The 20,185-nt window shown below is 46.3% G+C and overlaps 1 long non-coding RNA gene across 2 annotated transcripts; it reads left to right on the forward strand.

Annotated features, from left to right (window-relative positions):
• Window positions 1–604: 604 nt before the first annotated feature.
• On the forward strand, window positions 605–18,302 carry LOC309335333. 2 transcript variants are annotated; one of them, XR_014153454.1, is made up of 3 exons: window positions 605–823; window positions 14,478–14,675; window positions 18,237–18,302. It is a non-coding gene; the product is annotated as an uncharacterized lncRNA (long non-coding RNA). The 2 variants fall into 2 exon arrangements; XR_014153455.1 differs by lacking the exon at window positions 18,237–18,302 and adding an exon at window positions 16,666–16,776.
• The last annotated feature ends 1,883 nt before the right edge of the window (window positions 18,303–20,185 follow it).

Below are 20,185 nucleotides of genomic sequence, written 5' to 3' on the forward strand. Positions count from 1 at the left end.
GGCGGCGGCGGCGGCGGCGGGGTGGGGGCTCCGTCTGCCTGCTCGTCGCTCCTCTCCTGCGCTTCCCCCGCCTCGGTGCACACAAACAGGCACACGCGCGCTCCCCGCCAACCCCGGGCGGTGGGAGGGGGGGGGGACTCGGTTGCTCCTCAGGAGGTCGGGCCGCCGGGCCTTGCCTTGCGCCCTCGAGCGTCCCAGCGGCCCCCGGTGCCTCTCGGCGGCGTGAGGGCTTCGGCTGCCTCGCCTGCCGCCGGATTCCCCTTCGCCAAAGGAACCGTTCGCTCTCCTCTGGCTGGGGCGCCCCCTCCCGGCAGACTCGCTCGCCAAAGGAAGGTGAAGGCGCGCAAAGGCGGCGGCGGCGGCGGCGGCGAGCCCCCTTCCTTAGTCCGGCGCCCTCGGCTAGATGCTGGGCCTCAGAGCCACGAGCCTCCAGCGAGAATGCCCCGGGGGTGGCGGGAGAAGCTTGCTACTTTGCGCACGCGGCGGCGGCGGCGGCGGCGGGCCAGCCAGTTCCACTCCGAGCTGGAGAAGGCAGGAACGGAAAAGCGGAGCGGGTTCCAGAAGGGACGGATACACCTGGGAGGCCGAGGGGAGGTGCACACGCACGCATCGCACAGGGAGGAAAATCTGGAGCGGAACCCAGGAGGGGGGATTCAGAGGAGAAGGAAAGATCTTGAGGAGATCCGGCCGGGAATGGCGCGGCGCGGCGGGGAGGGGAGGAAGCCCGGAGAACAGGGCAAAGAGATGGGGGAGCGGAGGGAAGGTCCGCTGCAGGGATGAGGAGGGATAAGCCCAGCCAGGCCAAAAACGCGGCACTGGAGAGGTATGGAAGCGGGAAGTGAGCGGGGGAGGGAGGAGAGGGGAAAGTGGGCTTCCACCTCGCGCCACCGGCGAAGGAACCGTGGCTCAGGTCAGGTGTGAAGCGGGAGAGCCAGAGTGGGCTGGCACCAGGACACTGGACTTTCAGGATTTAAAAGGGGGGGGGGCGGGAAAAAGAGAGAAACGGACTTTCTTTTTAGGACTGGAGCCAGCCAGGTGAATGCCAACTTCTACCAGATCATAAGAACTGGGTTTACCCTGGCTAGACTTAGAGGACACTCAGGAAAATGTGCTTGGCGGAGAAGGTGGCAGGTTCAAAATATGGTCTGGGCTTGTTCCTTTACCTGGCTGAAACACCCAAGTAGGTAACAAGAGAATGAAAGGCCTGTTCCCGATTCACAAGCTGTGGGACTTTGAGTGAGAGGCAGGGACAAAGGAAAACCCTCTCCAAATTGCTTTGTGCTGCAGTATTGCATGGCAGCTAGTGGAGGGTTGGTGCATATTGTGCCTGCTTGTCAGCAGAACAGGAGCGCTGGCAGACCAAAGGAAGAATTCCATGTTCCACACTTCTCTCCATGAACCCAAAGGTGTTTGGCCTAAAGCTAGACTCACAGCTTCTTAATTCCTGCACAAAGGTATCACCACTGCAGAAACTTGTGGCTTAGCTTGCCATTTTTAAATACATTATAGTTTTGGTGGTTGCTTGCATGTTTCGCAAGTCCATCCCTGATAGTCCCTCTATATCAGGGGAAGGGAATTTGTGGTCCCTCTAGATCTTGTTGGATTTCATTTCCTGTCATTCCGGACCATTGTCCATGCTGACTGGAGTTTATGGAAACTCGCATTAAACAATGCTTGTGGGGGCACTGCCTCCCCAAACCTTAAATCCTCTGGACAGAAATGGGAAGGTGCTATGTATCTCATAGCATGCAGAGTCCCAGAGTTCAATCCCTGGCATATTCAGTGCCATTTTGTATACATTGTTGATACCAAGTGACAAAACAAGATGCTCCCAGGAGCTCTCTGAGAAAGGTGAAGTTATTAACCTCTGAGTGTGAAGTGTCTTACCTGCCCTTTTATAAATTGCCTCTCTCAAGATAAAGCACAGATTTGAGAAACACGTAACTAGTAATTTTTGTGGGGAAATATGCTGCAGTCCAATTGACAGGCAGGAGCTATTGTATCTGCCATCAAAAAGTAAAGGTACCCCCAGCAGCAATTGCGTAGCTATCCCAGTTCTGCCTCCAGGGCTACTTAAACTGGCAATGCTGAGGAGTGAGTCTGCATCTGAGGCACATGCTCCACCACTGGGCATGTCTTACTTGCCATTTACTCCAGGAAAATGCCTCGAGTCATTTTGGCTGGAGCAAATGGCGTGGTGGTGGGAGCAGCAACAACATTAGAAGAGGTGTGACTCACCAGATGTTGTTGGACTAGAATTCCCATTATCCCTGACCACTGCCCGTGCTGTCTGGGGTTGATAGGAGTTGAGAGTCCAACGCCATCTAGAGGGCCACAGGCTCTCCATCCCTGTATTAGAAAACAAAGCCACCACACTATGCCTATTTATGTGGAAAGAAGTCCCACTGTGTATGTTCCCAGGTATATCTCCGCAGGGTTGCAGAATTAGAAGCAAGGAAGTGAAAAGGGCAAGGTAGTTTCCGAGGGCTAAGCGTCATCTCACATAAATTAGTTGTAAGAAATATTATTATTTGTAACTAGAAGATGACAAAATAGGGAGAATTTTAAAATCAACACCACTATCCATCTCCCTGTCTTGGATAGTGCGACTTATTATCTCTCTTTTTTCCCCTCCACCAATATTGTTTCGAGGCATTTTACTTGTGTTTCTAATCAGGGCTTATCTGCTTTAGAAGTCTCGGCAAACCTCTACAAAGAAGTGGCATATGGAAGCTGAATCTGGTTTTCTGAGGCAGCTCTTTGTGTTTGTAAAACCCATTTAACCCTGCCCACATGCACTTGTCTCTCTCTCTCTCTCTCTCTCTCTCTCTCTCTCTCTCACACACACACACACACACACACACACACAGGCACAAAATCCTTTTTTAAATGTTCCATCCAAGAGCACAACTAAATGAAAGATCAGACAGCCCATCTCTCTTACATGCTTTCCAAAACTAAAATGTCTGAACAGTGGCGTAGCGTGGGGGGTGCAGGGGGGGCCGGCCGCACCGGGCGCAACATCTGGGGTTAGGGCAAATCCACAGGTTAGGGGGCGCAAATCCACGGGTTAGGGGGCGCAAATCCACGGGTTAGGGGGCGCAAATTACTTGCCTTGCCCCGGGTGCTGACAACCCACGCTACGCCACTGTGTCTGAAAACATTTATTATCTCTACTTTAAGACTACAGTCCCATGCACATTTACTTGGGAGTATGTCTAATTGAACTCACTATGATTTGCTTCTGAGTAAACATGCACAGGACTGGGGCTGCCTGTAATTCCCTTGCCAACCTAAATGATTCCGGTTTTTTTATCATCATCGTTGTTCATTCCCACCAAGAGAAAACCAGACCATTTTTTCCCTCCTGCTTGCTGGAGGCAAAGTCCTTTTCTCTCTATGGTCCAGTGCTTACAAATCCAGTCCAGGTTTTCCACTAAACCAATCCCTTTTTGTGTCATTTGGATTCACCTTTTCAAGCTTTTCTCTGCTGCCACAAGGGTTAGAAATTCATTTTGTTTAAAAAATGAATCCGAGATGCTCACATAATACACTTTGTCCTCCAAAGATCTGGGCTAAGTCATGGTTATGTAGTCTTGGGGAATCAATTCTTCTATGCTAGTATTTCCCAGAATAAATACCAGGTTTGCTAAAGGAAGATGCAACACATCTGCAGTATAATCTGGAGAAGGAAAGGAGAATGCACAACAGCTGTATGTGCCATTACCTGGAAGCCCCAGCAAATCCAGCCCTGCTACTGCTTTGGCCAAGGAGGGAGCTATTGTGACATGTGCCACTGGTTTCAACTTACCCTTTTCCTCCCAAGATGTAGTTGGTGGCTGTTTCCAGGGGAAATTCACCAGTGGAATCCAGATGTTACTTCTGTAGCCTTGTAAGGTTTCTGCTGAAGGAACACTGTTGCAGCGTCTTCTATAGTGGGAAGAAGGGACAGGAGCTTTATTGACAATCTACCCTGATCCTCAAAGGCTTTCCTATTTTGCAGATCGACAGGCAGAATGCATTGATGAGTAAGGCCAATGTGAGTAAATATGCCACAGCCTTTGAAGGGCTGTGTGGTATCACTTTGCAGGCTATTGCAGTGGCTCAGCCAAGCAGATCACTCCTTAGAGATGACAGTGGTCCATTCAGAGAGGAGAAGGAGTGTTTTGTCAACCCTGGATTGCAAAACATAAGGCCTCTCTAACCCTTGTCACACACCCATTCTCGGAATAATTCCTCCCTCCTCTCTGTCTCTTTCCCACCCCCTCAACATGCCTCTCTCCAGCTTCCAGAATTCTCTTTGGCTTTAGGGACAGTCTCTTCACACACATCCCTCAATCTAGGGCAGGAGTGGAGAAACATTTTGAGACCACAGGTCACATTCCCTTATGGGAGTTGCATGTTTATGGTGGGTGGAACCAGAGGTCTTCAAGGTCTTCTGCTGGTGCAATGGGGATTTTTGTCCCTTCCTCTCATGCCTCTCTCCAATTGGCTGGTGTGTCTGTGTTGGGGGGGAAACCCAGAAGAGCATGTGAGGTGGGGGGGAGAGGGAAGATCATTTTGTCTGGCAAGCTGAAATGCTTGTGCTGACTAGACAGTCTCCTGAGTACTATGTTGAATTCCTCCCAGAGGCAAAAGTGGGCAGAACAATAGATGGGGCTCTTGCCTTTGTAGAGTAGGCTAAATTCTGGGCCTGCAAAAGTCAGAGGTCTCTACATCTGGGCAAACAAGAGGCAAATGGTTCAAAAGCACATCCCAGTTAGACCAAAAGCACTCAAGGGGGGCTTAGAGGAGGATGAGCTAGAGAGGCCTGGAGGACTATTTGGCCCCTGAGCCTGAGGTTCCCCACCTGTCCTAGGGGCAGGCTGCCTCTACAGATGCATAATGCATGACCTCCACCTTTCATTTGTCACAGCTGTTACCACTCAAGTTACTCAAAGAATGTTGTTACAATAGAACATGTTGGATGGAGTTCAATGTTGTGTTCTTTCAGTCTTTCCATCTGCACAAACATCTCTGCTTGCCAGATGGAATGATCCTATCTCTCTGCTCCCCCTGTGTGCCGTTCTGGGGGTTTCCCAAGTGGAAGTCCTTGTGCAAGGCATCCGCTGATGGGGCTCATTAGGAGAATCTTGCCCAATGTTTTTAAGAATGATGCCGAAGGACTGGGTGAGTTTGTGTCCTCCTTGGTTTTTAAACAAATATTTGGATTTCTCAACACTTCTACATTCATTTCTCAAACTTAGTATCCTTCTGTTGATTGGTTTCTGCCCTTGCCTGCTGAACTTGAGCTTCTACTGAAGGGCCAAGCTGCTCTTCTGCCAAGTCCATGTTGTTGAACAACCCTCTAAACAATTCTTCCAGCAATGTAAAGCAGATGGATTAAATGAACATTTTGATTATTTATTTAAGGCATTTATATAACACTTAATCATTAGTATTTCTAAGCAGTGTACATAAACCATGTGGAGAATAAAGCAGCAGAAATTCATCACAAAATCAAACTAAAAGCTGAAAACAAGTAAATATGCACTTTAATTTTTTCCTTCACCAAATACCTTCAAAGCCAGGAACAGCATTCCATAGTGTTGCTTAAGTGTTGCTTAAGCTGGGTTGTTTTTGCAGATCATTATCCCACTGTTTTCTCATGGACTTTTAAGAGGGCTCTTGGGGTGCATACATGTTCATTAACACTTTATTCATCCTTGAGGGGATGCGGGTGGCACTGGGGTCTAAACCACTGAGCCTCTTGGACCTGCTGATTGGAAGGTTGGCAGTTAAAATTCACATGACGGGGTGAGATCCCATTGCTTTGTTCCAGCTTCTGCCAACCTAGCAGTTCAAAAGCACACCAGTGCAAGCAGATAAATAGGTACCACTGTGGAGGGAAGGTAAGCGACGTTTCCTTGCGCTCTGGCTTCTGTCACGGTGTTCCATTGTACCAGAAGTGGTTTAGTCATATGGGTCACATGACCCGGAAAGCTGTCTGTGAACAAACGCTGACTCCCTTGGCCTGAAGCAAGATGAGCGCCACACCCCATAGTTACTTTTGACTGGACTTAACCATCCAGGGGTCCTTTACCTTTATACCTTTCATTAATCCTGGAATACAATACTAGTTTTCCATAAGCCACACCTTTGCTTAGCCTTTCCTTAACCTTTCCAACCAAGTATCAAACACTTGATGCAGGTTCCTCAGTGCAATTTGGATTATCAAACATGGATCAGAGTGTAAAGTTTAAAATGGTTAACTGGTGGGGCAAGTTTTAATTAGCAGAATGTGAGCTGAGAGCACAGGGGGGAGTGGGAAGGGGAGCACAGACGTTATGCTATTTTGGTTCTGGTGTCTTAGCGCAACTTATAAAGAAAAAATAAGAGTCTCTTGGCTAACAAATTTATTATGGTATGATTTATTAAGGTAATAAAACAGCCTGGATTGCAACCAGAGCATAGGGGGTGGAAATCTTGTTCTGAGACTGACCGAACGCTGGTTAGAGCTTGTAACTGCATCATCATGTGACAGTGAGGATAGCAAAGAAGACATACTTTGTTGCATCCTTGGGGGTGATCTGGAGGTGGTTGTCCCTGGAAGACACACCACTGGACCCTTGAAGGCGCACTATGACACATATTTGTGTAAGAATTTGAAGGTACAATGGCTCACCTTTGGAGCAATCTTGACACCATGGCTTTGGCAGTTCCTAGCAAGGCATGCAATATCACATCTTTCCTTGTTATGTAGGATTGGTTTATGTGACCTGATATCATCAGAAGATGCTTGCAGTAAATGTGCTCTATTATTTGCTCTCCTGATAACTGTCCCTCCTGGCTAATTGAATGTAGCCAGCAGGGTATGGTCAGTTTACCCTGGAGGGAGGTGATCCAGCTATGTGAATCTATCAGTCTGATCTACTGACTGGTGATATATTTTGTCTTTGTTCTATGACTGTAATTTTATTGTTGATCTGATACTGTTCACTGCCATGACAATTTATTTTCTTAATCTTGAGGGTGCATAGAATGATTTTATTTTTTTTGCAAATAAAAATACATAAATAAATGTAAGCTTGTTCCATGATCTGCATGTTAGCCTCCTGGTTGTTTTTTGCTGCAGCGAACTCACATGGCTACCCCTCTGGAAATGTAAAGGGTGGGGGACATAAATGATGACCTTTCCTTCTCGCAATCTTTGTTTATTCAATTGTTACCTCTCTCATGCTTCTGTCAATATCTCAAAAACATCTGTATTGAGGTTTTTTGGTAATATGCACATTTATTTAAATTCGATCAATTAATTAACTGATCGGGTAAAGGTCTGATTATTGTAATGAACTAACAGTTCTCTAACAGGCTGACAGCCCTAATTATAAGTCTTAAAACACTGGAAAGTATTGATGTGGCACAGTGGCCTGCCTTAGAAATGTGGAGACTGAAACGGTGCTGGTAAGAGATCCAGAGGTGGCTACTACACAGCAACAGTCTGGAAATTTGGGGAGAGAACATTCAGGTAGGAAATGAGCAAATGCACCCCGTGAGATATGGTCTTATGAGACTAGAGCAATTCTTGCGTACGGGTGAAGGGCCAAACAGAAAGGGGGTCTCAGAGAAAAGGCGTGAATCTAATAGCCAAGATTGTCTTATGAACCTATGGAAGACCTGATGAGCACTATTTTCACATTCTTAATCTGAATGTTCATTATGTGTGAACATTGCCTCCATTCTTATTTCCTTGGTGTTAACACCAGGGGCTGGATTCAATTAAGTCCCCGTGCAAGCAGAATGAGTTCCACAAGTGCAAGGGAACTCCTCCTCCCACCCATGCCCCCCGCCCCACCAATCTGCTCTGGAAGGTGGGTGGAAATCCAAGCAGAGGAAAGAGGAATGGTAATTTCTGTTTCACCCATGGAAGCTGTTCCATGCATGCAATGATGCAATGATTTAGCTGGCTACAACATCAGATTTTTGTAGTTGCTGAACCAAATATAAAAGTGTCATAATTACATAATCCCCACCTGGAAAAAAGGGAACTTGTGGACAGGAGGAGGAGGAAGATGGTGAATCTTTACTTTCTCATCTGAGGCCAAAGGAGTTGGGCAAAGCACAGGGCCCCCGAAATATAGCCGGGGGGACCCGCCATGTGTGACTTCAGTAACAGAATCAACTAGGACAGAAAGCAAAGATCTGCTACTGTAATTAACTTAGATTAACCACCTGAAGAAATATATTACAGTGTATCACAGCCTTGCTCTTTGCCATTGCTGAGACCTGGCCAGTATAATTGTACTTGAAAAACTTGATTGTTGGCTACCAGGGGTGCCAACTTGAATAAAATATTGGGGGAACTCAGGTAAGCCCCACCCGCGTAATCAATCACAAGATATAGCGTGCATGCACTATTTGAATTGCCATGCCCATTAAAGGGGGGGAGCCCCAAATAATAATCTAAAAAGTTTTAAAACATTCTAAGAAGAGCTAAAAACTGGATCTCAACCAGTGACCTCAAGGTTGCCAGGAACAGTGTCTTTCAGCCATCAAATGCCTGAATAAACAGTAATGTTTTTAAATTCCTCCTGAAAGTTAATAATGAGGGATACATGCACACCCCACTAGGGAGAACATTCTACAAATGGGGAACTGCCACTGAAAAGTGAGTCATAGCCAACCAGGGCAGCCTCCAATGGCAGTGCCACCAACAAGGCCTCACCCGCTGATCACAGGGTTCGAGATGATTCATACTGGGGGAAACACTCCTACCAGTCTTGAGTGCTCATGAAGTGGATGGAGGCAGAGGAGAGGGCCAAAACTACAGGCAAAAGTGATTGTATTCCCAGTTGGGGTTTCTCTTGCATTGTGGTGCAGAAAGCTGTACAGGGTATAAGTTACGTAGCAGGAACTGTCGGATATAGATGGAGCTGTTTATGTTGGGTGGGTGACTGCCTCCCTATGAGCACGTAGAATCCCTCCAGGACTGGAAAAGCAATTCCTCTTTGGATGGAGTCCCAGGGGGTGTGCTGAAATGATGGAGTATTGAGTTTTTAATTGAGTATTCAGTTAACCAGTTAATCGGTGGTGGTGGCAACAACAGCAACTTGAACCAATTTCCGGAGAGGCAGGCATATTGGTCTGTTGCAAAAAAATAAAATAAAAAAGCATTCTGGTGACACCTAAAAGACTAACAATTTTATTATGGCACAAGCTTTAATGGACGAGAGTCCACTTCATCAGATGCATCTGATGTACTGGACTCTAGTCCACTAAATTGCATGTCATCATAAAACTGTTATTTGTTTAGGGCGGATTTCAGCATGGCGCTATGGCAATCGTTCTGTCAGTGCAAACATTTTAGCTTGCCAGAAGGTTCAATCCTCCTCCCCGCTGTGTGTGGTTCTGGGGGTTCTCCCAACCCCACTCCAGAGCCAATTTGGGGGGCACGGGCAGGGCGGGACAGAGGAGAGCAAGCCTTCTTGTGTGAGCGGAAGTCCTTCTGCAAGCTTGTAATAGTGGGAGTTGTTAGTAGAATCCCACCTGAAGCAGACCCTCCAAGTGTCCCTATTTTCCAAGGACGTACCTGATTTAGAAGGATGTGGGTGGCGCTGTGGTCTAAACCACAGAGCCTAGGGCTTGCTGATTGGAAGGTCGGCGCCTCGAATCCCCATAATGGGGTGAGCCCCCGTTGCTCGGTTCCTGCTCCTGCCAACCTAGCAGTTCAAAAGCACGTCAAAATGCAAGTAGATAAATAGGTACCGCTCCGGTGGAAAGGTAAATGGCATTTCCGTGCGCTGCTCTGGTTTGCCATAAGCGGCTTAGTCATGCTGCCCACATGACCCGGAAGCTGTCTGCAGACAAACACCGGCTCCCTCAGCCAGTAAAGCGAGATGAGCGCCACAACCCCAGAGTCATTTGCGACTAGACTTAACAGTCAGGGGTCCCTTTACCTTTACCTTACCTGATTTAGAGAAGCCATTAGAATTTCTGATTTGATCCCAGAATGTCCCACTTTTCCTTAGGATGCCCCTATTTTCATTGGAGAAATATTGGAGGGTATGGTGTTATCCAAACCCCGAGCCATCTGAAGGCAATCCTGTAAAGAGAAGGGTTTTATTCAAAAAATAATAATGTTTTATTATGTTTTTATATATGTTGGAAGCTGCCAAGAGTGGCTGGGGCAACTCAGTAAGTTGTGTGAGGTATAAATAGTAAAATTATCATTATGGAATGGGACGTCACCATTTTCATAGAAAAAATGTTGGAGGGTATGCTGAAGGTGCCACAAAATACTCTTTGTTGAGTTTGAACCAATTGACAGTGGTCATGGGAGCAGTAACTCAGCTCTATGGAGGGACTTTGCACACACCCCTCTTAAGAGTTGAGGGTGTCTTATCTGTTTTGAATCGGCACTATGAATATGGCTGGAGAACTGCATTTATGAGAATATTATGCCAATGCCCTGCATTCTGTCTATTGCTGTTTGACTTGTACTGCTGTTCTGCTAGTTTATAAGTCTGTCTGTAGCAGCTTATTTAGAGTATAGATTTGCTTGAAAGAGGTCAGGTGCATAAAAGCTAAAGTAAAAGCATTCAGCCCAAAACTACATTCTCTAACGCACTGTTCCAAGAGTGGTTTTCAGTAAGGCTGATCACATATTTACGTATTGCCGGTGACTGATGGACTTATCACACAATTATACATTAACAAGGTCCTTTAACAAGGAAATAAGTTTGGCATAACCAACTGATCAAGACCTTTATGTCCATATGGGTCCAGGGAACAGATATTTCTTTCTAGAAGAATGATCAGGTACTATAACTCCAATTCCAGTTTTGCTTTAGTATGTGGTATTTAACAGCTTGTACCGAGATGCTGTAATCCTATGTGCACTTACTTTGAAGTAATTTGCACTGAAATTAACAATGTTTGCTTCAAAGTAATCATGGATAGGATCAAGATGACTAGTCAAGAACTAGGTAGCCCTCTGTGCACCATTAATTTATGGCACATAAGCCACTTTACCTCCCCCCCCTTCTTTCTAAATAAAGCTTAATTTTGTTTAACATGGTTTTTTCCTATCCTACAGAAACACTGATACCCACAAAAGCGGTTGGGAACTACAGCATGTTAGTTCTGAGCATAAATGGGGGTTTAACAGTATAGTTGGGATTCCACAAGAGCTGAACATGAGAGTCTGCATAACTCTTCATCACATTTACTCTTGACTGTTGTTGGAACCCCAGGATGCCTTTTCCATCTGGTTTTTAATGGTTAAGAATGGACAAAATGGTTATCTGGTGTGAAAAGGCACCATGGAGAAGTCCTGTGAATTTGCATGTGACGCACAAAGAGCAGACTCTGGTACCTTAACCTAGGCTTCCTCCTCCTCCTCCTCCTCCTCCTCCTCCTCCTCCTCCTGTGGTCACCTTCTGTTGCAAACCTGCGCTGGAATGCACAAGCCTCTCCCTGAATCTCACCCAAGCATTTCATCAATGATAACGAAGCCTCTAAAAATCGATGATAAAATGGGCACACTGACCCTCCACCTGCCTCAGCAAAAATGTAGGCTTTGCAACATTCCTTATTAGAATGCAAACTGAGCAATTCACTTGTTCCCGCTCCCTCCCCAACACATGCATAAAAATGCTTATTTCTTAAAAAATAATAATCCATTAATAGGCTTACAATGACAGAGTGACCCAGATACCTCTTCACCCTCCAATTCAGGATACAGCACACTTTTTGAGTCCACAGGGATGATCATCAATAAGCAGGGCTACTCTGCTGCAGCCAGGGCACGGGCACGAGGCACTGCTTTATGCCAGATGCTCCTCCTGGCAGTGACCTCGTCCCTGGCCCCACTTCACCATCTCTAAAAGAAAAGGTGTGTGAGCAGACAAGCAGTCCTCTCTGGAGCAGACTAAACTGCACACCAATCAGCAGTCCCCAGTATCTAGAAGGAGGCTGCCATTTTGCCACATAGCAGCTGACAGGTTTGTGAGTTACCAGACACACTTTACTATATGTGTGTGTGCACATGCTGCATTGCAGAGGGTGGGACTAGATGACCTTTGGGGTCACTTCCATCTCTTAAGATTCTATGGTTCTATGTGAGGGGGCACACAAACCACATGTAGGATACCTCCTGAGCCTGGGAGCTCTGCCCCTAGCATCCCTGTGTAGACGACGACTCCTACTACCACTACTACTAGTATTATACTACTAAAATGACGCAGAGTTGTTAGTGAACACAAGGCTCACATATGCGATACATGTATTAGAGTCTTCTAATAGCTACCACTGTAGCTCATGACAAGGTGGAACAGAACTGGGTAACCTGAAGGTTGGGGAAATAAAGCACATAAATCTGGCTATGATAAAAAGGCCAGGAAAATTGAGTCTGGTCTCCAATAAACTCCTGCATAATGCTACTAAGGACAAATTGATAGTGGCACCTGGCAAGATAACTGAGCCAGTGGAATAATCCAGGTCATACGTTGTGCAGACAGAGAATGGACAGTTAGCTCATACCTGTCAGCACATTCTCTTTCTGCGGAAGAGTGTGGCATCTGTTATTTCCCCCATTACTTTAATTTGAATCACATATTCAATTCAATCGTCTTTTTTTTGGTGTGTGTTCTGATTTGTTTAAAGTGCTTCGAGATGTTCTTTCCCCCCCATCTTCTAAACAAGCTAGCCCTATGTTCATATTGTTCACGGAGAACACGCCTACCATAGAAATGCAACTTCCATGTTTAAGGACAGTACAATACTCTGTATTTTTCCACTCTGTTACATCCAAGCAGGCTCACCGCATGGCCTACCAGTTTCTCCTTTACTGCTGTGAATTGCTGGGGGAGTAAAAGCCTTGTGTGCTGTTGCTGCTGCTGAGCTCAGTAAGAACAGACAGAGACAGGGAACAAAGGGAAGAAAAATAGTGATAACTTGAAATTTGGGGTAGACAGACACCAGTAGGGTGGAGAAACAGAGAAGTGGAGGTGACAGAGAAAGTGCAAAATGGGAGGACAGACCAAAAGAGAGAAAAGGGAAAGGTAAGAGATATGGGGGTGCAACGTTATGATGGTGATGCAGGGAGAGGAGAGTGCTATGGGGTGCAGATGAAAAGAAGAGTTCAGAAGAACCTATGCCTGGGATAGCAGAAGGAATAGAGAGACCTCTAACAGCACAAAGAGAGAAAATAATACTTGGGTGTGTGCAGAGGAGAAAAAAGAGGGCAACAGAGACCTGGTGCCAAAAAGAACAGGGCAAAAATAAATACAGTGGTACCTCGGGTTACATACGCTTCAGGTTACATACGCTTCAGGTTACAGACTCCGTTAACCCAGAAATAGTGCTTCAGGTTAAGAACTTTGCTTCAGGATGAGAACAGAAATTTTGCTCTGGCGGCGCGGCAGCAGCAGGAGGCCCCATTAGCTAAAGTGGTGCTTCAGGTTAAGAACAGTTTCAGGTTAAGTACGGAACGAATTAAGTACTTAACCCAAGGTACCACTGTAATATGCTATGAGGTACAGAAAGAAATGGGCTTGGCAGTGGTGGTGGGGAGACAGAGAATAGGTTAAAAAGAAAACATTAAAAATGTAGCAAAAATAATTCCCGGCAATTACTGTGGTGATGTGGGCCCCTTGCGTTAATCAGGAAATGTCAATGTCTCCCTCGGAGTGATCTGGATTGTATGCACCTGTTGTAGGCAGATGCAGCAGGCAGGAGTCAGCAGCTCCTCCCCTTCCTTTTCAGGGCTGCTCCTTTGCCACCCTCTTGATAAAGGGAACGAAAGGAGGAGTCCTGCCCAAAAGAGGGAGAGGAAAGGCTGACTGGCAGGCACCCCACTGCAAGTAGAGCCCCACATCCCCTGGCTTCATGGGGGATTGTGAGCACTCCCAGAGTGAACCACTTGCCCGAACGTTGTCTCTCCTGATCTTCCAGAATGTGCTCACAGCAGCAGGAAGCTTGTCTTTGCTTTACCAGACCAAAAAATAAAAAAATCTGCTCGGCAAATTGCAAAAGAAGGCTCATTGATTTCAACAGGAAAATGAAGCACGTGCTCAGCATCAGTCTTCCTTTGAAGATGTGAAAGTGCTTGACTTTGGTTGGATTGCATCCTCACTCTGTTTCTTGACCCTTCTTTTGTATCGGTGTGCAGTGCAAGATGAAACTGTTTTATTTTTCTTTAAAGAACACATTGCAGCTATTTTTTCACTTCTTAGGTACAGTGTAAGCTTGTGCTTATTTTAAGTCTTCTGTTGCCTTTTGTTCATTGCATACAGTTAACATCCTTAATTCTTATGAGAAATGCACCAGTTATTGAGATCAAGGTGTTTGTGGTTGATTCTCTGTTTTAAACTCACCTGTAAAATCTGTCCTTTTCAAAACATGTTTCCTTATTTAAGGAAGATGTTCAGTTTAGGCAAAAACCTCTGAACTAAAACAAACACATCTCATGTAACTAAAACTGTTTCGCATCCTACCAGTTTCTAGACCTACTCTACAGAGGATGGTCCTCAATTCTGAAGGGCTGTCAGGCGAAGGCCCTGTGAGTGGTCCTGTCCAAATCTGGTTTAGAGCTAGAGGGAGAGTATCAGGGAGGGACTTGATGCTGCCCAACCACAGCGAACACCTGAACAGCAGACTGAACAGCCACACACAGGCCATGGCCTTCCCCCACGATGGTGAGATTTATTGTTTTTCTACTTAAACTGTAAGAATTATTTATAAATTTGAATCAATGCCTATAAATGACCAAATGTAAATTTGATGCAAACCTTTGTCCTTCTTTGCCCTCTTTTTTGGCATGGCATACACAGCCCTACACATCAGCATTTGAGCTTGGCCACATGGCTACTGATGTCTCTGTTGGTTTTAAGGAAATAATTGGTTTTCTATAGGCTTCTTTGAAACTCCTCAGAAAGGTGGCAGCCCCACCTTGTGAGAAAGACAGCCTTCGCTTCCACTGATGGCAAAGCTCCCCTTTCTAAAAGGGATGGCTAACACAGGCATCGCTGATGTCAACTTTGAATCCCTCCCCACTCTACAATAATCATGTTATTTTCAAGATATGAAGGGAGGGCTCCTATTTAATTTTGGAAAGGGTGATATCCTGTATGCAAGTTCATCTTGCTCTCTAAAAGTAGCAAACATCAACCACCCCAGCCCCTGTGCTCCACTCTGAAGAAGCTTTTTTCCTTATTCTTTCTTTCTTTTTCTTTCTTTCTTTCTTTCTTTCTTTCTTGGATGTGCACTTTATGACCTACTTTTATTTTAGGATGGAGGCAAACAGGCTCCCCCCTCAGCAAGCTCTCCTGCATGCCCCAAGGGCCTTGTCTCCCTCCATGTTGTCAGAACCCACATAGGAAGCTGCCTTACACCATGTCAGGCTATTTGCCCATCTAGTCCAGTATTCCCTCCGAATGGCAGCAGTTCTCCAGAGTCTCAAGCACAAATCTTTCAAATTATCATTTGTATTTAGCTAAAGATAACCAAGGCAGACAAATAAGCGTCTGAGTTGCTGGATTCTTAGGACTTTTTGGGGCAGGGTGGGGTATTGCATGTAAGGTACACAGCATTTGTTTTGTGGCTGTAAGGCATCGCCCGGAGATTAATTTCCTTCCTTTGTGGTTTCATGACAACTGACTTCCACGTCTGGTTTTCCCCACTGCCGTAACATTAAAGTGCTCACTAAAGTGTTTTTGTTATAAGTGAGCATTTCCACAGCATGAATTAAACAATTAAAACCAAGTCCTCTGAGGGCAGGATGGATCCAGCAATAATATATCAATTTTTAAGAAAAAGATGTGCTTGGAATGAACTGGTTTGGTTTAGCAAAATTCACTGAATTAGCTCAAAATCTCTGAACTACACCTGAAAATAGTCCCCATAATTGTCCAGTGCACAGAGCATGAATTAAGTTCACTGAATTATTTCTAGTTCATCATCAAGTTCATTCTCTTGCATGTGTTTTTGACTTTGGGGGGCCTTTAAGCTTAAAGATAGGAATTGGTAGGGGAAATAAACTAAACAATTCACATTCTGCTGTGTGTGCGTGCCTTGATGCTTCCTTAGTCTTAACTATAGACTTTAAATATAGTTTATACTTCAGCACAGTAGCTTGTAACATTCTGAAGTCTGGGTGCAGGGAGAGATGCGAAGAATCATTTGAAACAATTTGAATCGAACTGCGAACTGAATGTGAACTGAACCAGTTTATTTTATAAAGGAACAAAAGTGAACTGGAATTAGTTCCTTTTGGGACATGTCAACCTTGAACTAGAACTAGTTCCTTTTTAAAATGAACTTCCCCAGTTCTGCAATGGCTACACGAGGCTCGAGACCAAGCAAAAAGGGTAGGGGAGAAAGAGAACACTTCCCTTCTCATCTGTCCCACATGCCGTGATGGGAGTGGTTGTGCACCTTTATAGATCAGTAATGTGAGAAACCACAGGGCGAATAATGGACTATGATTCACTTTAAGAGACATATTAGGGAAACACATTCACCCTTAGTAGCTTATCATGTATTTTTCTCTCCAGTACTCTCAAATATACTGTTGTGAGCTCAGCTGGCTTGATCACTGTGAATGAGTGGTCAAGTCCTTGATAAAGGAATGTTAATGTTCTTTAATGACTGTGGATGGTCTCCTGAATAAGCAATTCCATTTCACAGGTGGGGTATGAGATGAGCTTTCTCTGCACCTCTCTACAGGCAGTGGTGCAGCTTCCCACTGTTTCTCTGGATCTGCTGCCTATTTTTAGGCGTTTGCTTGCTTCCAGTAGGTGCTGCTAATATTATTTGTAGATAAAACAAATATTACAAAGACATCAGAAATTGCCTTTATTCTCTCATCCAAATCTGTCGTGCTGCCCCTGAAACCTCTTTCCGCCTTATGCTGAATCCGACCAGGGTTTCAAGCAGGAGTCTTCCCTAGCCCTACCTAGAGATGGCGAGGATCAAACCTGAGACCTTCAGCATTAAAAGCATACCATTTATGATTCAGCTAGTATCTGCAGTGGATGTGAATTGATTTTATATGTGTGCTGTTGTTATTTTCCAGCTATTTATATGGAAAGGCCTACTTGCTTTTTTATTTTAAAGGTTGTTTTAACTGTTTTTATATATGTAACTGTTTTATATATATATACACCGATTATATTGTAAATCGCTTCAGGATGCGTCATGGAAAGTGACTAAAAAATGAAATAAATAAATAATAGCTTTGACCTTTTCTAAGCGAGGAGATTGTAATAATACAATCACATCCCTGGTCTATTTCCCCACCCCCACCCCACCCGCCGCAATATACAGTTTAGAATATTTGTGGAGTGAAAGTTCCGCTCTCAGGAGGAAAAGGAGGGGGTGATATGTCATGGTTGCTTAATGTTAAGTTTCACTGGTTTCTCCCTCACGCCCACCTCCCCTGCATAGATTGAAACAGATCAGTAAAGATTAATTAGTAAAGATTTGCTTCCACCTCCTTAACTGAAATTGCAACTCGCTATTAGGATATGAGAACTCACTTTATGGCTTTGCGTTTGTGTTGCACCTACGAGGTGATGACGTGGAGGTATGCAACACAACATGGGATGCTTCAGGACGGGGGTGGGGGTGGGGAGGGCTTAAGTTGCAAATGAGACATTGAGATATTGCAAATGCTTTGTTGGCAGCAGACTTTTTTCACTGACTGAATTTCCTCTGGAGAGGGTAAATCCAGATTAGAGTGGGGGTGGCGGGGGTGGAATACAGGCTGGTGTCTTGATGTCAATGACGTCATGTGTACACTGCAAAAACTATCAGGCATGAGGAGTACTGCTCCCACAATAAACACCTACCCAGAAGCACCCTAGGAAACCTGCAATATGACTGGGAGGCACATGTTTCCTTGTGCACAGGTGTGCAGATGCATGTAGTACAGTACCTGTAAATGTTGCATTGCTCAAAGATGCAGGATGGTGGGTAGGTGACATCCCACGGAGGTGCGATGTATATTAGATGACATTACCCAGTTTCAGAATGACCCTCTCCCTTGCTATTCTTCACCAGGTATATCTATGAACATTTCCCCCTTCCAACAGACTTTTATTTCATGAGGCAGACAGTGTTCTTTATTTTTATTTTGTTTAAAAACTGCTGATCTGTCTCCTTTTTGGTAATTGTTTTATATTGTTTAACACAACTGTAATGTCATGTATGCGGCAAAGTGCCCTGAGTTATGTTTTTTTGTTTTTGTTTTACACCAGGAGGATGAGATACAAATGTTTGAATAAAACGATATGGAAAAAATTGCAAGGCTTTGCAGAAGAGTACTGTATATAGTTCAGGTATTGCCTTTTGCTTATGACTTTAATGAATTAATATCGCACACAGATGTACTGTTTGCAGAGAGCCAGAAATGCAGCCTTGCAGACCCTGCAGATTCGGGGAGGGGAGGCAAATCCACGAGAAGCAGCCTCTATTTCTTTTTAATTAAACTCTTCAATCAACCCCCCCCCCTTTTCCCTTTTCCCTACTCCCAAGGCTCTTCCATTAGTGTTTCCCTCCCTGCCTTACTAATGGCCTTGCAGGCCCTTCCCTGTTATAACTCTCCCTGCCGCCCCACCTCTGGGTTTTGCCACTCTCCCCTCCTACAACTATATTTCCCAGCCCACGCTGCTCAGAGCATGATTTACGAGAAGGCAACGCCAATTCCAGTCTGGCAGGAGAGTCGGGTACCACATTGGCTGAGAGAATGGCGCCGGTGCCAGGCCAGGGGGGAGCCCAGAGGGTGCAGCTTCCCAGAAAGAAGGTCGAGTGCGGAGGGCGGGGGACTGGTTGGCCAAACGCAGCAGCAGCAGTAGCAGTAGCAGCAGCAGCAGCAGCCACAAGCTCTGCAGCAGCAGAGAAAACTGAGCAATGGCATCAGGTCCAGTATTCCTTCCATCCCGCCCATCTGTCTGAGACAGGAGCAGAAGGGGAATCCTGCATGCATGCAAGCAAGCAAACAAACAAACAAAAAACACGACAACAAGGCGGCAGGCAAGTTCCCTTCTGCCCCGAGTGCTTGCTTCTCTCCTGAAAGGCACTCTTAACATATAGGTGGTGCCTTGCACCGTTGAGCTGCTAGGCCGTGACAGAGACACAGATTTCACAAGCTGCCCCCGTTTCTTCAGCTCCAGCTCCGTTCTTAATTGCTCCTTCACTCCCATGGAGACACATTTATCTTAAAGCATCAGTGGAGGCAAAAGATGCAGAGGGTGACAAACAGAGACTCCTCCTCTCTTGGCAAGCATAAAGGAGACATTGCAGAGCTGAGATTCGCGTCAGGGCTCCCTCCCTGGTGCTCTCATGTAGGATGATGCTCCCTCCAGCTCAGAGAACCGAGGCCCCTGGGAATGTGCTGCACGTCTGCACAAACACAGCCCACTGCAGGGCAGGAAACTGTCCATCCTTGAGACAAGGTTCTGCCACCTGTGGGCATGAGGAGGAGCTAGTGTGCCTTTCTCGGCTGAGAGCCCTTCATATTCTCTTGTTTCTCTCCTGCCTCTGGAGCTGCCCCGCTGACTCACAACGCATCCATCAATTGTTTGCCACCAGAGGAAGCACAAAGGTAGGGCACAGCCAGTAGACACAGGTTCAAATCTCACCCACTCAGCCATGAAGCTCACAAGCCTCTCCGATTAGCCTTCCTCACACAGTGGCGTAGCGTGGGGGGTGCAGGGGGTGCCAACCGCACCAGGCGCAACATTTTGGGGGGCGCACTCGCAGCTCTCTGCCCCTACCTGGCTCATTCACTCTCTCTCACAGTGTTGGCTGTGCGAATCCAATCCGAGCTGCCCGCGGTGCGGTGCGGAGCGGGAGCGGAGAGAGAGCGAGGGAGGGACTATCTGGGGGAGGGACAATGCAGCGGCCGCCCAGCGCAGCGCTCAGCGCGGGAGAGAACCACACCCGACCAGCCCAGTTTTGGGAGGGGAGGTGTTACTGCTAGGTTAGTGTGCAGTTTAAACCGATTTAAAATGTCTGTTTAACAAAAGGCGGCGGCGGGAGGCGGACTTCTCTCCCTCTCTGGTGCTGGTGCCATGAGGCGCTCGCCAGCCCACCGGCCCCTCCTGAGCGGGATATGGGTGGGCGGACGGGGTGGGGGAGAGGCGCCGGGTGAGGCGGGGTCAGCCGGCAGCGGCAGCTGCGCGAGGGACCCCCGCCCGCCTCGTGC

This window comes from Podarcis erhardii (genome assembly GCF_964252035.2).
Source record: "Podarcis erhardii genome assembly, chromosome: 2".
Lineage (NCBI taxonomy): Eukaryota > Metazoa > Chordata > Lepidosauria > Squamata > Lacertidae > Podarcis > Podarcis erhardii.